Here is a 5,522-nt window from a genome sequence, read left to right as displayed (position 1 = left end):
CAGGAAAAGGGTCCGTATCTGTAGGCAGAATGGAAAGCGTATGCATGAGAAAAACAAGTCCAACTTTTATTTGTTTCCATTGTTTCCCCTCCTCTGCCTGACCCCGGTCACCAAAAGATGTGCAGTGTGTTGGTGCGCCCAGGCTGGTGCAGGGGCGTAGGAAGTGTCATTTGTTTCATTTTGCGTTTGCACTTTGGACACTGTAGCAGGGCTCGGGTGACACATTTACCCATCAATCAAACTCTAAAGTGAGGAGTTGTATAATGAGGAAAGTAGTCCAACAATGTCTGGGTATATTGCTTTAATGCCATTAGCTTTTCTGTGTGTCGTCTGCATAAGGCTCCCGTCTTCGGCAGGACATGCTGGAGAGCCAGCTGGATTTTCTTTCTTTCTTTTTTAATTTTTATTTTATTTATGTGTGTGTGTGTGTGTGTGTGTGTGTGTGGCCAGCTCAGCCCACCAGGGGGCGGGGCTGGCTGGCATGTGGTGCTGGGGGATTGAACCCCGGTCCCTGTGCTTTGCTAAGCTTGTTCTAAGTAAAGTAGGTGCTCTAGACCACTGAGCCATCTCACCAGACCCCAGCTGGATTTTCTGCTGCAGCTTTTCAGTTTTTACCTTCTCCTGCAGCCACAAGCGGTCTGCCCTCATCAGCACAAATGCAGAAAATAATGCAATTTCGTCCTCAGTCAGGTGCTAGAACGCAAGCCCTTCCCAAAGTCGAACACAAAGCTAATAAAGTCTTCGCAACCTAGCGACGACGTGAAGACCTCGGGGCTGGCGTACTTCCCGTCAAAGTACACGGTGTTGTTCTGAGAGTGGAAGGCACGGCACAGTCTGATGCACACCGCCTCCCGCGAACCTGCTTTGAGCAGCACGATCCGATCGCTCCGTCGATGCGCTTGCCGAACTCCCCCGCGTCCTGAATCGCGTCTGCGACCTTGACGGCACTCGGCTGCCACACGACCGCCCGCGGCTGACTCTGGTAGTTCTCAATCTCGTCCTGCAGGAAGGCCGGCCACGTGATCCGCTGGAGCTCTTCCCTCGGGCAGGCTTCCAGGGGGCATCTGCATATGTTCTGTGCAAGGTGGTCCAGCGCTGCCGCGGACGCGGTCGGGAGGTCTCTCGGTTGGTGAAGGCACAGCAGCGGAGAAGGCGGGCGCGGGTGTGTAGTCACAGAGGGAGGGGCTCGGGTTTGATCGATCCCGTTGATGTCCAGCCCCGACTGGTCAGGCGGGCGCTGGATGGCCAGGTAGAAGCTGCTGAGGGCCGGGTGGGCCGTGCTGCCCTCGGGGGCGCGCCCGTCCACGTAGCCGCTCGCGTCCGCGTGCAGCTCGGTCAGCCCGCGGGCGGAGACGCTGTAGGGGGCGTGAGCGCCCGGCCTCCCCGGGCTGCTGCTGCTGCTGCAGCCGGTGCTTCTGCACCTCGGCCTGCAGGCCGTCCCTCTGCTTCTTGGACATCCGCCCGAACTTCACGGCGTCTCGGGACATCCTCACGGCGAGGATTTCTGCAGCCGACAGTGCTGGCAGTGGTTCTTACTGGTCCGATCAATCAGACAGTTCTGACAAGGACAGGAGTAGGTGGCATTGCTTTGCTGACTTCTCGTGAAAAAGCCCTTGCAGCCCTCACACGTAATGACGCCATAATGGATCCCTGACGACTTGTCTCCACAGATCTTGCATGGAATAATTTCAATTTGAGCTTTCATCGCTGCAATCACAAAATACATCATTCACGCCGCCGTGCGGAGCGCGCGAGTGGAAGTCCGGCCCGGAGCCCCTCGGCTGCTGCCTCAGCTGCCCGCCCGTGGAGAGCCCTCCACATCACGGCTGCTCTCACAATGGCAATTTTTTTTTTTAAATTTAATTAATTTTATTTATTGTGTGTGTGTGTGTGTGGCCAGCTCAGCCCACCAGGGGGCGGCCCTGGCTGGCCTGTGGTGCTGGGGGATTGAACCGCGGTCCCTTTGCTTTGCTAAGTTTGTTCTAAGTAGGTGCTTTAGACCACTGAGCCATCTCACCAGCCCACAATGGCAATTTTTAAAAAATCAGATTTGCAAGTTTTGGAGACGGTCAAACAATCATCAGATTACTCATGCATGAATGAGGGAAATGAGCTGCTATGGTTTGTGTCTCGGTGTCCCCCCAAAGCTTCATGTAGTCAGGGGGCGGACTTCTAGAGGTTGTGATTAGTTCATGATCCAATGCTGGGATTATGGGTGTGAGTGCTGCTGGGATTATGGGTGTGAGTGCTGCTGGGATTATGGGTGTGAGCGCTACATCCGCCCTGGGGAAGGTAACCTGCATGAGGCACAAGGAAGGAAAAGAGGCTTGCCCTCTGCCTCTGCTGCCACACTGCTGCCAATACTCCTGCCCTTTTGCTCTTGCTGTCTTCCACCACCGTGAGCTGCTGCCCTCTGCCATGTGCCACCCTGCCTTCAAGCCAGCCAAGTGTGGACTGAAACCTCCCAAAACTGTGAGCTAAATAAACCTTTCCTTCCTCAATTCTGGGTGTCAGGTATTTTGTCCCAGCAATGAGAGAAGAGTAACTGAGACACAATCTATTATGGTAAAATCATATTTCTAGCAGAAGAGGGTTTAATGGGTAGATGGTGATCATGACGAATGGTGACGTTGACACTGGCCGTGTGAGCCAAAGTTTCTGTGACAGTGAAGTGGAGCAAGAATAGACTGACACAGACACACAGAACGGAGACTTCTTTGATTGAGATAACAAAACAGCAATGTGAGTACATATTTCACTCGTTGAAATGTTTCAAAATGGTCACACAACCAAATGGAACAATGCAATGTTAGAACAAGGTCTGAAAACATAGTGAGGGCCTTGGCAGGGGTAGAACATGTTTGACAGAATGCCAGCACTATCATTCAGTGTAGGGAATGATAACAGATGCAATCTCACAAAATGCTGTGGAATATACAAAGGTTGAAACAGAAGTAAAACATTCTGTATGCACCAGTAACCATATTCAACATGTATTTTTTTATGACACCCCACTACCTGAACTGAAAACTTTCATAGGTCTGCTGTCCTTACCAGGGATTTCTCACAGTAATAGCAGGAATATAAAAGACTTACGGAAAACAGTGGGCCAAAATATGGCATAAAAATTTATGCCTGTTTGTTGGTTGGTACCAGGAACTGAACTCAGGACCTTGTGCTTGCAAGATAGATGTTTGTGCTGCTGAACCATATCTCTGGCCTATTTTTCAGTTTTTTGAGACTGAGTCCTACTGTCAAGTTCAAGCTGTCCCTGAACTCCCTCTGCAGTCCAGGCTGGCCTCAAACTTCTATTAATTCTCATGCATCATATTCCCAGGGCTAGGATTACAGGCATGCACCACCATCCTCTGCCCTTTTATGTTTTTTCTCCCCTTTAGTAGTGGGGATCGGACTCTGGACCTTGTGCTTGCCAGGCAGGTGCTCATGCCGCTGAGTAATATCCCCAGCCCCCTTTTTTTGTGGAACCGGGGATTGAACTCAGGTGCTTGCGCTTGCCAGGGAAGCGCTTATTCCACTGAGCCATCTCCCCGGCCTAACAGGCTGAGATAGAAAAATCACTATAAGTTTGAGGAGGCTGAGGTAGGAGAATTGCCATGAGTTCAAAGCCACCCTCAGCTATATGGTGAGTTCAAGTCCCATCTGGACTACATAGCAAGACCCTGTCTCCAGAAACAACTGGTTTGGGTCGGGGAGATGGTTCAGTAGAATAAGCACTTGCCTGGCAAACGCAGGGTCCTGAGTTCAATCCCCAGTACCACAAACAACAACAACAACAACAACAACAAACTGGTTTATCAGTTTCCAGTTGCTGTTCCGTTTGCTAACAGAGCACAAGTTAGCTAGCATAGGAACTGCACAGAGGAACACAGCGGAGAGTCCAAATGAAATTTTGCACTTTTTTCCTTTTTTTGTTGTAATTTCAAAACAGAATTGTATAGCACAATCTTTGGATTTCAGAAAAATTTATAGTGGCCCCATATATGGCAAAGTAAAATCAACTGGAACTGGTCATGGTCAACGTTGACCCGTGAAGGAAATATCGATATGGAAACCTGGATAAAACGGGGGCCTGAGATGGAAACTTTTGTTTAATTAATTCATTAATTTTTATTTTTATTTTTTTTAGTATAAGGGATTGAACTCAGGCCCTTGCGCTTGCCAGGCAGGCTCCGATGCTGTTGAGCTATATCCCCTGAAATGGAAACTTTGTACAACAAAACCAAAGGCAGAGTAGAGCAGGTGTCGCTGCTGAGTGACGCAGCAGCTGTGACGTCACTCGAAGCCCCAAGCCTTGGCCAGTGGCTGGGTTTCACTTGGTCCTAAGATCAGTGGCATAAATAGCTGGACAGTTTACAGAGAAAATGACAAGTACCAAATACCACAGAGAGGGCCGGTGAGCTAGCTCAGTGGACTAAGCACATGTTTAGGCAAGCGCAGGGACTGGGATGCGATCTCTGGCCTCACATGCTGCGCCGGCCCCGCACCTGGCTCGCTGAGCTGGCCAACGAGACTTGGTGTGGTGGCACACGCCTATAATCCCAGCGCTGGGGAGGCTAAAACAGGAGGGTCACTGCGAGTCCAAGCTGCGTAGTGAGACCCTGTACCAACTACATTAAATAAGTAAATAAATAAATAAACAATAAAAATAACACAGAGAAAAGCACCACTTAGAACAAGCTCAGCAAAGCACAGGGACCGCGGTTCAATCCCCAGCACCACATGCCAGCCAGCCCCGCCCCCTGGTGGGCTGAGCGGGCCACACACACACACACACACACACAAATAAATAAAAAATTAAAAAAAATAACACAGAGAAAATTTCTTAGAGGATTTAGAATGGAACTCAGAAGAGGACATGTACAGCAGAGGAAAAACAAGGTGTTTCTAGCTGAGGAACCACACTGGCCCGTGAACAGGCAGGCGCAGGATCCCAAAGACCTGCTGTGGCAACAGGGAAACCATAACGACGTCTGCTGCACCTTACAAGAAGGACAGGAAAACAAAACATGTGCTATTGGTGAGAGCCAGGTCTGTGCACGGCACGTGTCATGTGCGAGGACGGCCTTGAGTGTGACAGCTGAGGCAACGACCGTGCGTGTGGTAGTCTTGTTTGTTGCTTGCTCTGTCGTTGGCAGAGGCTTTCGGGATGTTATCTCTTAGGTTTCGTAAGCAAGTACACAGCTGATGTGAAAGTGTTGATGTCTGTTCTAAGCCTCACCACACAGGGGATATTTTATTTTATTTTATTTTTACTTATTTATTTTGCGGTATCAGGGATTGAACTCAGGACCTCGCACTTGCCAGGCAGGCGCTTATGCCACTGAGCTATATCCCCGGCCCTGATATTTTAATTTGTGGTTATCTTATTTCCCTGCTAAGTGCTTATTGTACAATGCAGTAGAAAGCTCCTGACAATACAGGAAAAGAAGAGCGGTGACAAGACTGCCCCATAGGAAAGGAACGTGAAACCCACGTGCTGTCAGTGCGAGTGAGACGTGTGC

The 5,522-nt window shown here is 49.9% G+C and overlaps 1 pseudogene; it reads right to left on the bottom strand.

Annotated features, from left to right (window-relative positions):
- Positions 1–243: 243 nt before the first annotated feature.
- Positions 244–1,793, bottom strand: LOC101588008 (annotated as a pseudogene).
- Between the last annotated feature and the right edge of the window lie 3,729 nt (positions 1,794–5,522).

This window comes from Octodon degus, unplaced genomic scaffold, assembly GCF_000260255.1.
Source record: "Octodon degus isolate 3935 unplaced genomic scaffold, OctDeg1.0 scaffold00005, whole genome shotgun sequence".
Lineage (NCBI taxonomy): Eukaryota > Metazoa > Chordata > Mammalia > Rodentia > Octodontidae > Octodon > Octodon degus.
This window is presented reverse-complemented; position numbering and strand designations above follow the sequence as displayed.